The sequence below is a fragment of the Triticum dicoccoides genome, chromosome 3B (assembly GCF_002162155.2).
Source record: "Triticum dicoccoides isolate Atlit2015 ecotype Zavitan chromosome 3B, WEW_v2.0, whole genome shotgun sequence".
NCBI classification, from domain to species: Eukaryota; Viridiplantae; Streptophyta; class Magnoliopsida; order Poales; family Poaceae; genus Triticum; species Triticum dicoccoides.
In genome coordinates this window covers 65,666,320-65,681,111 of record NC_041385.1, presented here as the reverse complement: position 1 = coordinate 65,681,111, position 14,792 = coordinate 65,666,320, and positions in this window count along the sequence as shown.

The following is a 14,792-nucleotide window of genomic DNA, read 5'->3' as shown; positions in this document are numbered from 1 at the left end:
ATGCAGTGGCTAACCTAGGTATCCAGCGGCGCAGGTTATCACTGATCTAGTTTCAGTAGTGCTGCTCCTTGCGATCCAAAGTGGACATTTTCCTTACTAGGTTTCACGTACCTTTTCCCCGTCGACCGCTCTGGAGACAGGGGATGATCCATTGATGGTCATAGGTCGTTGGCCTCGGTTGTGTGCACAATCTGAATGCCCTCGGTTGGCGTAGTTTACTTAACGTTCATAATCATGTGCTATGTGTTGTATATTTCATTATTGATATTGTTTGCACGATCTGAACACCCTCGCTTCGGGTAGTTTACTTAACCTTCATAATCCTGTGCTATGTGTTGTCTATTTCATTATTGATATTGTTTGCGCATGTGATGATACTTACTATTTGTTGTGGGAAATGACGAACAATGAGTTAACTGATATCGTGGTAGATATGGAGTTTGGAGAACTGCTGAAAGACTGGATAGATGATGAAAATTCAGTCGTGGTTATTGGTCAGAGAATGCGAATAAAGGGGAAGATGTTAATGTGAGTGGCATCATCATGTTGTAATTTTTTGTGGCATCCGACAATATTATATTTTTTGTATTGAAAATTTATAGATGGACGTGGATGATTATAGTGAGGAAAACAACTCCGAGGTCTCGAATGAAGATTACATTAGTCAGGTATGGAAGTGGAATTTTTTATTGGCATGCAAATTGAAATTTTTTTTCTGGAATATTATATGATAACTAATTATGTATTTGTGTTGAATTTTTCACCTAATTTCAGGATCTCATAATGCGTATGACTATTACGGTGAATCCGACGTGGAGGCATGCCTTGATGACGAATCAGTAGATGCATCTGATTCTAGGGAGTCGCAGTCGTCGGTCAACATGAGTGAGGTATGTATGTAATCAATGTTGTATGGAAGTAATGTTAAACCATAGAAAATTGTTTTCATGGCTATGTTTTTATTGTGTAGGTGATAGAAGACGAGGGGAAAGAGAATGTCCAGGATACTACCCATGCAGATGATAAGAGGGATATGTTCATGGAGATAAGAGAAATGCCTTTTATGTCTGAAGTAGTTGCATTCATTTTCTACAGCACCTATGCTAGGATAATGGTTTCAGCATTAGAAAGGATAAGGTCAGGTATAGCAAAAATGAGTCACATATGCGTTTGAGGTGGTATGTTTGTTCCCGAGAAGGGAAACGTGACAGCAAGTTGCTAATCAAGGATGGACGTAGCAACAGGCTCAGACCCAAGTCACGCTGCAACTATGAAGCACACCTGACCGTGAAGCTTGACAAAAAGTGTGGGGTTTGGTATGTTATAAGTGTTGAGGACAAGCATAACCATATGTTAGCAAAACCGGATGAAGTACCTTTTCTTTGGTCCCACAGAAAAAATCAAAGAGTACCAGAAAGCTGAGATATTGTCCATGGGAGCCGCAGGAATTAGAATTCACACTATTATGGATTCCTTCATGAGCAAACATCTATGGTATGACAGTGTTGGTTTTACGAGGTGTGATATATACAACCTTTACTCCATGAAGAAGAGGAAGCTGCTTTCAAAAGGTGATGCTGCCACAGCCATAGGCATCATGGCCAGTAGGAAAGAGAGGGATTCTAGCTTCTTTTCGAGTACAAACTAGATAAAGAACGACATATGAATAGAATGTTCTCGTGTGTCTCACAGTCTCGTCAGGACTATGAGGACTTCGAAAACATGGTTGTAGTTGACAACACGTACAAGATGAATCGTTATGGTATGCCATTCATACCTTTTGTTGGTCTTAACAATCAGCGAATACTGCTGTTTTTGGTTGTGCCATAGTTTTGTATGAGACTGAAGAGACATATGTGTGGCTGCTGCAAACATTTTTGAGGTCCATATGTCAGAAGCTGCAGAAGAGTGTAATCATGGACGCCAGCACTACAATGATCAGGGCAATTTGCGAAGTCTCGCCAAATGTGCGGCACCGTATATGTACATGGCATATAGAGAGAGAGAAAATATGAAGATTCACCTCACTCACAAGTCCTTGAACCAGTTCTGAACTCTTCTATACTACACCACGTCCACGGCCATGTTTGAGGAGAGATGGCACGCGTTTGCCAAAAGATAGCAGTAGGAAAAAATAGTAACTTGGTTGAGACAAATTTATAAGAAGAGGAGACTGTGGGCCGCAGCTTATCTGCGAGGTTTTTTGGCTTGGCATGAAAAGCAACCAGAGGAGTGAAATTTCGAACTCCTTCCTTCACCTTGATTGCTTGTATCTATGTTGGTAATTCCCCAAAGAGGGGAGGATGATGCAGCACAATAACAGTAAGTATTTCTATGAAACCAAGGCTATCAATCCAATAGGAGAACCAATCAACACTATGTAAACAACACCTACACACGAAACACAAAAACTTGCAACCCAACTCGTAAGAGGGGTTGTCAATACCTCCTCAGTATTGAGATAGATTAAATTGTATGAGATTGGATAAATAGATCTAGCAAAAACACAAAATAAAATAAATAAAGAAAAAGTGCAGCAAGGTATTTTTCGATTTTTGTATTAATAGATTTGAAAATAATATGATAGGAAATAGAACCCGGGGCCATAGATTTCACTAGAGGCTTCTCTCGAGAAAATAGCATACGGTGGGTAAACAAATTACTGTTGGGCAATTGATAGAAGAGCAAATAATTAGGATGATATCCAAGGCAATGATCATGTATACATGCATCACGTCCAAGATTAGTAGACAGACTCCTTCCTGCATCTACTACTATTACTCCACACATCGACCGCTATCCAGCAGGCATCTAGTGTATTAAGTATGGAAAATGGAGTAATGCAATAAGAACAATGACATGATGTAGACAAGATATATTCATGTAGGAATAGACCCCATCTTTTTATCCTTAATGGCAACGATACATGCGTGTCATGTCTCCTTCTGTCACCGAGATTGAGCACCACAAGATCGAAACCATCACAAAGCACCTCTTCCCATGGCAAGAAAAATCAAACTAGTTGGCCAAACCAAGCCAAAGTTTTGGAGAAGAAATATGAGCCTATAACAATCATGAACAAGAGAGTTCAACAAAGGCTCAAATAATATTCATGGATAGAACTGATCATAAACTCACAATTCATCGGATCCCAACACACACACCGCAAAAAGTCATTACATCAAATAGATCTCCAAGAACATCGAAGAGAACATTGTATTGAAGATCAAAAAGAGAGAATAAACCATGTAGCTACTGCCTACGGACCCATATGTCTGTGGTAAACTACTCATGCATCATTGAAGGGGCAAGGGTGATGATGAAGAACCCTCCGTGATCGTTGACCCCTCCGGCAGAGTGTCGAAAAAGGCCTCTAGATTGGATCTCGTGGTTTTGGAACTTGCGGCGGCTGGAATTGTGTTTCGTCGACTCCCCTAGGATTTTGAGGATTTTAGAGTATTTATAGAGCTGATAGTCGATGGAGAAGCCTCCTGTGGGCCCACTACCCACTAGGGCGCGCCTGGGTCTTCTGGCACGCCCTAGTGCCCAGTGGGCACCACAGCCCTCCTCTGGTGCACTTCCTTGGCTCCCTGGGTGTCTTCTGTCCAGAAAAAATCTACAAAAAGTTTCGTGGCATTTGGACTCCGTTTGGTATTGATATTCTGCAAAGTGAAAAACAAGCAGAAAACAACAACTGGCACTGGGCACTATGTCAATAGGTTATTCCTAAAAAATGATATAAAGTTGCTAGTGAAGAGTGTAAAACATCCAAGAATGATACTTTAATAGCATGGAACAATAAAAAATTATAAATATGTTGGAGACGATCAGCATCCCCAAGCTTGATTCATGCTTGTCCTTGAGTAAGTAAATGATATAAACAGAATTTTTGATGTGGAATGCTACCCATCATCTTCATCACATATTCCTTTCTTTTGTACCATGGACATTTGGACTTTAGTTGATTCAAATCAATAGTCTATAATTTGACATGAAGACCTCAATACTCAAGCATATGAACAATCAACCATGTTTTTCAAAATATTAACACTAAAGAAAGCTATCCTAACCCATTATGCTCAATCATTGATCCATTCATGAAACACGCTCAACTATTAGCTACATCCAATGCTCAAGTATGATAATAGTGCTCCCTAGTTGGTGCTTTATAAGAGAATATGGAGACTCAATAAAAATAAAAATTGCATAAAAGTGAATAGATAGGCCCTTCGTAGAGGGAAGCAGAGATTTGTAGAGGTGCCACAGTTCAAAGCTTAAATTGAGAGATAAAATTGTTTTGAGAGGCATGCTTTTCCCGTCAACAAAAACGGCCGAGAATTCCGAATACTTTCCATGCTAGATACATCAAAGGCGGTTCCCAAACATAAAATAAAGTTTATTCCTTTTTTTCACCATTTTCTCACAATCCATGGCAAGCCATATCCATGGGCGCCTTCCATACCAACACTTTCCAAGTAATTTATTATTGACAGCATAAATAAATTTCTTTTTCAATTCGGTACTGGGCATCCCTATTACCAGCCACACTCTCGTGCAGTGACAAGTGAACAAACACTCATCTTGAGAATAACACATCTAGCATGGAAAAATTTGGCCACCCCCTGCAGCTTCATGAGCAGTACGGGCACACAAAAAGGAAATTCATTTTGAAAATTAGAGTTGGCACAAACAAATTTACTTGGAACGACATGGAAATACCGCATATAGGTTGGTATGGTGGACTAATTTGGCACAACTTGGTTTAAGGAGTTTTGATGCACAAGCGGTATCTCGCTTAGTACAACGGAAGGCTAGCAAATAGATTGAGAAGCAACAAACCAAGAAACAAAAACTATCATAAGCAAGAGTTAAACATAACTAACACCGAATGATGCACCATAAGTAGGATGTAACTTCATTGCATAACTATTGACTTTCGTCCTTACATAGGGAATCACAAACGTTAACACCAATATTCTTACTAAAGCATAATTACTCACCAACATGACTCACGTATTACTATCTCCTATCGCAAAAGTATTGCAAGGAATCAAGTTTTAATATCCAATGATCTTCATGATAGTTTTTATTATCCCTCTTGAATATCTATAACTTTGGGGCTTATTTCATATATTACCATTGCTTATAACAATCGCTCAAACAAATTTAAGTGAAGAACAAGAGCATAAATATTTCTTAAAAAATTTCATCTCTCAAAATAATATAAGTGAAGCACAAGAGGATATTTCTTTAACATTTTACTAACTCTAAAAATAATATAAGTGAAGCATAAGAGTATTTCTTCAAAATTAAAGCACCAATGTGCTCAAAAAGATATAAGTGAAGCACTGGAGCAATTCCATAGCTCAAAAAATTTAAGTCAAGCACATAGAGCAATTCTAACAAATCATGACATCATTATGGATCTCTCAAATAGGTGTGTCCAACAAGGACGATTGTGACAAACTAAAAAGCAAAAGCAAAACAAAGCAAAGACTCCTAAAATACAAGACGCTCCAAGCAAAACTCATGATATGTGACGGATGAAAATATAGCTCCAAGTAAAATTACTGATGGTCGTTAGAAGAGAGAGGGGATGCCTCCCGGGACATCCCCAAGCTTAGTTGCTTGGTTCTCCTTGAATATTACCTTGGGGTGCCATGGGCATCCCCAAGCTTAGGCTCTTTTCACTCCTTATTCCATCATCCATCGTGATCTCACCTAAAACTACCTTTCATTCGGAGCATTAGTCCCGGCCAGGTTTGGGCCCGGGACTAATGGGAGCATTTTTCCCGTTTCCAACGGCTAGGAGCGGACGAGGGCACAACAAGGATTAGTCCCGGTTCAAATGGTACCTCTAGTCCCGGTTGGTGATACCAACCGGGACTAAAGTGGATGCGGCAGGCTGGGGCACCTGCGAGCCCCTTTAGTCCCAGTTGGTGATAGCCCACAAGTGTAGGGGATCAGTTGTAGCCTCTTTCGGTAAGTAAGAGTCTCTAACCCAACGAGGATCTATAGGTAGAACAAATATTCCCTCAAGTTCTATCGACCACCGATACAACACTACGCACGCTTAACACTCGCTTTACCTAGAACAAGTGTGAAACTAGAAGTACTTTGTAGGTGTTGTGGGATAGGTTTGCAAGATAATAAAGAGCACAAAAATAGAAACTAGGGGCTGTTTAGATAAATAAACAATTAAGTTAGTATAGCAAGTGTGGAAAAGTGGTGGTAGGAGTTGCGGGATTGTCCCTAAGCACTTGACTACATTACTAGACCGACATCAAGTTTTATGTGGGAGAGGCCACTGCTAGCATGCCATCCCTTACTTGGAATTATATCCATGTACGATTGGAACTCCAGCAAGCATCCGCAACTACTGTCATTCATTAAGGTAAAACCTAACCATAGCCTTAAGATATATTGGTCCCCCTTCAATCCCGTATGCATCAATTTCTATGCTAGGCTGAAGCTGTTGTCACCCTTGCCCTCCAATACATAGTCCTATCAATATACAACTAACCCTATGGTGTGATCCACATGCGCACTCATATGATGGGAACCAAAGGACAACAACATAACCACGAGCAAATTAAACCAATCATAGCAATTCACCAATCACCGATAGGACAACAAAAATATACTCAAACAACATAGGATGGCAACACATCATTGGATAATAATATGAGGCATAAAGCACCATGTTCAAGTAGAGGGTACAATGGATTGCGGGAGAGTGGACGCTGAATATAGATGAGGGAAGGTGATGAATATGTTGGGGAAGATGACAGAGGTGTTGGTGTAGATCGTCGTCACACAATGATTGCCCCGACGGTGTTCCGGCACCACCGGGAGAGAGGGGGAGAGAGCCCCCCTCCTCCTTCTTCTTCCTTGATCTCCCCCCTAGATGGGGGAAGGATTTCCCCTCTGGTCCATGGTGGTGGAGGGTCGAGAGCCCCTCCGAGATTGGATATGTCTCTCTGTTTCGCGACCCCTGTTTGTGGCCTTTCATCGTTTCTTAAATTCCCGGAGATCCGTAACTCCGATTGAGATAAAATTTTAATATGATTTCTATCCGAATATAAGCTTCCTTGCGTACGAAGGAAACCTCCAGCCGACCTTTGGGGTGGCCACAAGCCCCCTTGCCGCGCCCTAGGTAGGGGCACGCCTCAAGGGCTTGTGGGCCCTTCGGGCATCGTCTCACAATGATTCCGCTTCCTAAAAATCACATATTCCAAAAAAAATCTTCGTAAATTTTTATCGCATTTGGACTCAGTTTGATATGGATTTTTCGCGAAACAAAAAACATGCAACAAACAATAACTGGCAATGGGCACTGGATCAATATGTTAGTCCCAAAAAATGATATAAAATGTTGCCAGAAGTATATGAAAGTTGTAGAATATTGGCATGAAACAATCAAAAATTATAGATACGACGGAGACATATCATCATCCCCAATCTTAATTCATGCTCGTCCTCGAGTAGGTAAATGATAAAAAAGATAATTTTTGATGTGGAATGCTACTTAGCATAATGTTGATCATATAATCTAATCATGGCATGAATATTAAGACACGAGTGATTCAAAGCAATAGTCTATCATTTGACATTAAGACCATAATACTTCAAGCATACTAATAAAGCAATCATGTCTTCTCAAAATAACATGACCAAAGAAAGTCATCCCTACAAAATCATATAGTCCGGCTATGCTCCATCTTCATCACACAAAGTATTTCATCATGCACAACCCCAATGACAAGCCAAGGAATTGTTTAATACTTTTAATTTTCTCAAGCCTTTTCAACTTTCACGCAATACATGAGCGTGAGCCATAGATATAACACTATAGGTGGAATAGAATATGGTGGTTGTGAGAAGAAGACAAAAAGGAGAAAGTCTCACATCAACTAGGCAAATTAATGGGCTATTGAGATACCCATCAATTGATATCGATGTAATTGAGTAAGGATTGTCATGCAACAGATGCACTAGAGCTATAAGTGTATGTAAGCTCACAAATGAAACTAAGTGGGTGTGCATCCAACTTGCATGCTCATGAAGACCTCGGGCTGATACGTCTCCAACGTATCTATAATTTTGGATTGCTCCATGCTACTTTATCTACTGTTTTAGGCAATATTGGGCTTTATTATCCACTTTTATATTATTTTTGGGACTAACCTATTAACCAGAGGCCCACCCCAGATTTGCTGTTTTATGCCTATTTCAGTGTTTCGAGGAAAAGGAATATCAGACGGAGTCAAAACGGAAAGAAATCAACTGGAGAAGTTAATTTTGGAAGGAAACCAACCAGATGGGCTTGGAGTGCACGTCAGGGGACTCCTGAGCTGCCCACGAGGGTGGGGGGCGCCCCCCTGGGCGCGCCCCCTACCTCGTGAGCAGCCCGGAGGTCCACCAATGTACCCCCTGCACCCATATATAGCTACGTACCCTAAAACTTCCAGAACAGAAGATAGATCGGGAGTTCCGCCGCCGCAAGCCTCTGTAGCCACCAAAAACCTCTCGGGAGCCAGTTCCGTGCCCTGCCGGAGGGGGAACCCATCACCGGTGGCCATCTTCATCATCCCGGCGCTATCCATGACGAGGAGGGAGTAGTTCACCCTCGGGGCTGAGGGTATGTACCAGTAGCTATGTGTTTGATCTCTCTCTCTCTCTCTCTCTCTCTCGTGTTCTCTCTCGTGTTCCCTTTATGGCACAATCTTGATGTATCCCGAGCTTTGCTATTGTAGTTGGATCTTATGATGTTTCTCCCCCTCTACTCTCTTGTGATGAATTGAGTTTCCCCTTTGAAGTTATCTTTTCGGATTGAGTCTTTTATGAGAACACTTGATGTATGTCTTGCCGTGATTATATGTGGTGACAATGGGATATCATGTGCCACTTGATGTATGTTTTGCTGATCAACTTGCAGGTTTCGTGACATTGGGAACCTATGCATAGGGGTTGGCACCCGTTCTTGACTCTCCGGTAGAAACTTTGGGGCACTCTTTGAAGTACTTTGTGTTGGTTGGATGAATCTGAGATTGTGTGATGCATATCGTATAATCATGCCCACGGATACTTGAGGTGACAATGGAGTATCTAGGTGACATTAGGGTTTTGGTTGATTTGTATCTTAAGGTGTTATTCTAGTACGAACTCTTTTATAGATTGATTCGAAAGAATAACTTTGAGGTGGTTTCGTGCCCTACCATAATCTCTACGTTTGTTCTCCGCTATTAGTGGCTTCGGAGTGACTCTTTTTTGCATGTTGAGGGCTTGTTATATTATCTATCTATGTTATTATTGTTGAGAGAACTTGCACTAGTGAAAGTATGAACCCTAGGCCTTGTTTCCTATCATTGCAATACCGTTTACGCTCACGTTTATCACTTGTTACCTTGCTGTTTTTATTATTTCAGATTACAGAAACCTATATCTACTATCTATTTTGCACTTGTATCACCATCTCTTCGCCGAACTAGTGCACCTATACAATTTACCATTGTATTGGGTGTGTTGGGGACACAAGAGACTTTTTGTTATTTGGTTGCAGGGTTGTTTGAGAGAGACCATCTTCATCCTACGCCTCCCACGGATTGATAAACCTTAGGTCATCCACTTGAGGGAAATTTGCTACTGTCCTACAAACCTGTGCACTTGCAGGCCCAACAACGTCTACAAGAAGAAGGTTGTGTAGTAGACATCAAGCTCTTTTCTGGCGTCGTTGCCGGGGAGGCTAGGTAAAAGGGCACTCACTCACACCCCGTCAACTAAGCTCTTTTCTGGCGCCGTTGCCGGGGAGGTGAGTGCTTGAAGGTATATCTTTAGATCTTGCAATCGAATCTTTTTGTTTCTTGTTTTAGCACTAGTTAGTCTATAAAATAAAATTACAAAAAAATGGAGCTAAGTTTGTCTCATACGCTTCACCTTTTTAATATCTTTCGTGAGTATGATGGAAAGGATAATTGTGCTCAAGTGCTAGAAGAAGAAATCTCAAAATTGTTTGGCACTAAATCTTTGAATGATGAGCATGATTGCAACGTTGTTAGTATGAATTCCTTGAATATCCATGATGCTAAGGATATGCAAAGCCACAAGCTTGGGGAAGCTATGTTTGATGAAGATGATATTTTTTGTCCCCCAAGCTTTGATGAGCAAATTTACTATGATGAAAGCATGCCTCCTATCTATGATGATTATTGTGATGATACGTACGCCATAAAGAATAAGTTTGCTTATGAGGAGAGTAGTAAATTTTCTATGCTAGTAGCTCATGAAAAGAATGCTTTAGGTGCTGGTTATATTGTTGAATTCATTCATGATGCTACTGAAAATTATTATGAGGGAGGAACATATGCTTGTTGGAATTGCAATAATATCAAGTTTCCTCTCTATGTGCTTCAAGTTTTGAAGCTATGCTTGTTTTACCTTCCTATGCTAGTTGATTATCGTTCCCATAAGTTGTTTTCTCACAAAATCCCTATGCATAGGAAGTAGGTTAGACTTAAAAGTGCTAGTCATATGCTTCATGATGCTCCCGTTATGTTTCAATTCTTATCTTTTATGTGAGCATCATTGTCATCATCATGCCTAGCTTGAAAAGGCATTAAAGAAAAGCGCTTGTTGGGAGACAACCCAATATTTATCCTTACTGTTTTTGTGTTTCCACATGATTATGCTACTGTAGTAATCATCTTTTATAGCTTTTGTTTCAATAAAGTGCCAAGTAAGACCATTAGGATGGCTTACGGTGATAGTTGTGTTGATCCTGCTGAAAATCAGAAACTTTTGCACCCAGTACATTAGTTTTGTTAATTCACAGAAACGTTATTCTGATCTGATTCTTTTTGATCTGGATGGGTACACGAATTGCTTAGGACTTCCTAATTTTGTAGGATTTTTGTAGTTCCAGAAGTATGCGTATGATACAGATTACTACAGACTGTTCTGTTTTTGACAGATTCTGTTTTCTATGTGTTGTTTGCTTATTTTGATGAATCTATGAGTAGTATCGGAGGGTATGAACCATAGATAAGTTTAAGTACAGTAGATATTATACCAATATGAATTTAGGACGAGTTCATTACAGTACCTAAGTGGTTGTTTTATTTTCTTATACTAACGGAGCTTATGAGTTTTCTGTTGAGTTTTGTGTTGTGGAGTTTTCAAGTTTTGGGTAAAGATTTGATGGACTATGGAATAAGGAGTGGCAAGAGCCTAATCTTGGGGATGCCCAAGGCACCCCAAGGTAATATTCAAGGACAACCAAGAGCCTAAGCTTGGGGATGCCCCGGAAGGCATCCCCTCTTTCGTCTTCGTTCATAGGTAACTTTACTTGGAGCTATATTTTTATTCACCACATGATATGTGTTTTGCTTGGAGCATCATTTTCTTTTGTTAGTATTTGCTTTCTGTTAGTTATAATAATGTTTTGCATCTTTAGTTTCAATAAAAAAGTCAAGGATAGCCATTGCCATGCTTATTCTGCTAGTATACATGTTGCTGTTTGAAAACAGAAAGTTTACCTCTGTTGCAAAAATTCCCTAGAAAAGTCAGAGAGTGGTATAATGTTGAATCTTTTTGCATACTGAGCTCTGATAAATTTATTAGAGTGGGAATTTTAGTTCATAATTTTTGGAGTTAGTGAAGTATTGATACTCCTGCATTCTTTACAGACTGTACTGTTTTGACAGATTGCTGTTATGGTTGCATTGTTTGCATATGTTTGTTTGTTTAATGGTTCTATTTGAGGATAGGAGTATTAAATATGCAGAGGCATTTAGTATGCAACGTTGAATAATAATGTTAGTGATTTGTTACAGTAGAAAATGATAAGGTTTTGCATTGGTTTATACTAACCTATCTCACGAGTTCTTGTTGAGTTTGTTGTGAATGAAGCTTTTTGATAAAAAGAGAAACCATGATATGAGAGGAATTAAGGAGACACAAAAGCTCAAGCTTGGGGATGCCCAAGGCACCCCAAGGTAATATTTCAAGAAGTCTCAAGCATCTAAGCTTGGGGATGCCCCAGTAGGCATCCCACCTTTCTTCTTCAACAACTATCGGTTAGTATCGGTTGAGCCTAAGTTTTTGCTTCTACACATGAGTTGTGCTATCCTTGCAATGTAGTTTTCTTTAGATTTGCTTGCTGTTTGAATAGAGTATCAAGATCTGAAATTATTAAATGAGAGAGAGTCTTCGCATAGTTGCATAATTATTCAACTACTCATTGATCTTCACTTATATCTTTCGGAGTAGTTTGTCATTTGCTCTAGTGCATCACTTATATCTTTTAGAGCATGGTGGTAGTTTTATTTTTAAGAAATAGATGAACTCTCATGCTTCACTTAGATTATTTTGAGAGTCATTATTAGCATGGTAATTTTCTTAATGTTAATATACTTGGTATTCAAGATATGTGAAACTTTCTTTTGAGAGAATTGAATACTAAGATAAGTTTGATGCTTGATAATTGTTTTGAGATATGGAGGTGATAATATCGAAGTCGTGCTAGTTGGGTAATTTGAATTTGAGAAATGCTTGTGTTGAAGTTTGCAAGTCCCGTAGCATGCACGTATGGTTAAAGTTATGTAACAAATTTGAAACATGAAGTGTACCTGGCTTGTGCATCCTTATGAGTGGCGGTCGGGGACAAGCGATGGTCTTTTCCTACCAATCTATCCCCCTAGGAGCATGCGCGTAGTACTTGAATTTTTGATGACTTCTAAATTTTTGCAATAAGTATATGAGTTCTTTTGACTAATGTTGAGTCCATGGATTATACGCACTCTCACCCTTCCACCTTTGCTAGCCTCTTCGGTACCGTGCATTGCCCTTTCTCACCTTGAGAGTTGGCGCAAACTTCGCCGGTGCATCCAAACCCCGTGATATGATACGCTCTATCACACATAAACCTCCTTATATCTTCCTCAAAACAGCCACCATACCTACCTATCATGGCATTTCCATAGCCATTCCGAGATATATTGCCATGCAACTTCCATCATCATCATCATGACATACATTACTTTTGTCATATTGCCATTGCATAATCATGTAGTTGACATCGTATTTGTGGCAAAGCCACCATGCATTATTTTTCATACATGTCACTCTTGATTCATTACACCATCCCAGTACACCGGCGGAGGCATTCATATAGAGTCATATCTTGTTCTAAGTTTCGAGTTGTAATCCTTATGTTGTAATCAATAGAAGTGTGATAATCATCATTATTAGAGCATTGCCCAAACAAACAAAAAAAAGAAAGAAAGGCAAAAAAAGAAAGGCCCAAAAAAAGGGGGAGAAAGGCCAAAAAAGGAAAGGCCCAAAAAAAGAAGAGGGCAATGCTACTATCTCTTTTTCCACACTTGTGCTTCAAAGTAGCACCTTGTTCTTCATGTAGTGAGTCTCATATATTGTGCTTCAAAGTAGCACCATGCTTTTCATGTAGAGAGTCTCATGTGTTATCACTTTCATATACTAGTGGGAATTTTTCATTATAGAACTTGGCTTGTATATTCCTACGATGGGCTTCCTCAAATGCCCTAGGTCTTCATGAGCAAGCGAGTTGGATGCACACCCACTAGTTTTCTTTTGTTGAGCATTCATAGCTCTAGTGCATCCGTTGCATGGCAATCCCTACTCCTCATGTTGACATCAATTGATGGGCATCTCCATAGCCCGTTGATACGCCTAGTTGATGGGAGACTTTCTCTTTTTTTGTCTTCTCCACACAATCCCCATCATCATATTCTATTCCACCCATAGTGCTATATCCATGGCTCACGCTAATGTATTGCGTGAAGGTTGAAATTTTTTGAGATTATTTAAGTATGAAACAATTGCTTGGCTTGTCATCGGGGGTATAGAAGTTGGGAACATCTTTGTGTGACGAAAATGAAGCATAGCCTAACTATATGATTTTGTAGGGATGAACTTTCTTTTGCCATGTTATTTTGAGAAGACATGATGCTTTGATTAGTATGCTTGAAGTATTATTATTTTTGTGTCATTATGAAATTTTGTCTTGAATCTTTCAGATCTGAATATTCATATCACAATTAAGAAGATTTACATTGAAATTATGCCAAAGTATCACTCCGCATCAAAAATTCTTTTTTATCATTTACCTACTCAAGGACGAGCAGGAATTAAGCTTGCGGATGCTTGATACGTCTCCAATGTATCTATAATTTTTGATTGCTCCATGCTACTTTATCTACTGTTTTACGCAATATTGGGCTTTATTATCCACTTTTATATTATTTTTGGGACTAACCTATTAACCGGAGGCCCAGCCCAGATTTGTTGTTTTATGCCTATTTCAGTGTTTCGAGGAAAAGGAATATCAGACGGAGTCAAAACGGAACGAAATCAACTGGAGAAGTTAATTTTGGAAGGAAACCAACCAGATGGGCTTGGAGTGCACGTCAGGGGACTCCCGGGCTGCCCACGACGGTGGGGGGCGCGCCCCCTTACCTCGTGCGCAGCCCGGAGATCCACCGACGTACCCCCTGCACCCATATATACCTACGTACCCTAAAACTTCCAAAACAGAAGATAGATTGGGAGTTCCACCGCCGCAAGCCTCTGTAGCCACCAAAAACCTCTCGGGAGCCCGTTCCGGTGCCTTCCGGAGGGGGAACCCATCACCGGTGGCCATCTTCATCATCCCAGCGCTATCCATGACGAGGAGGGAGTAGTTCACCCTCGGGGCTGAGGGTATGTACCAGTAGCTATGTGTTTGATCTCTCTCTCTCTCTCGTGTTCCCTCTATGGCA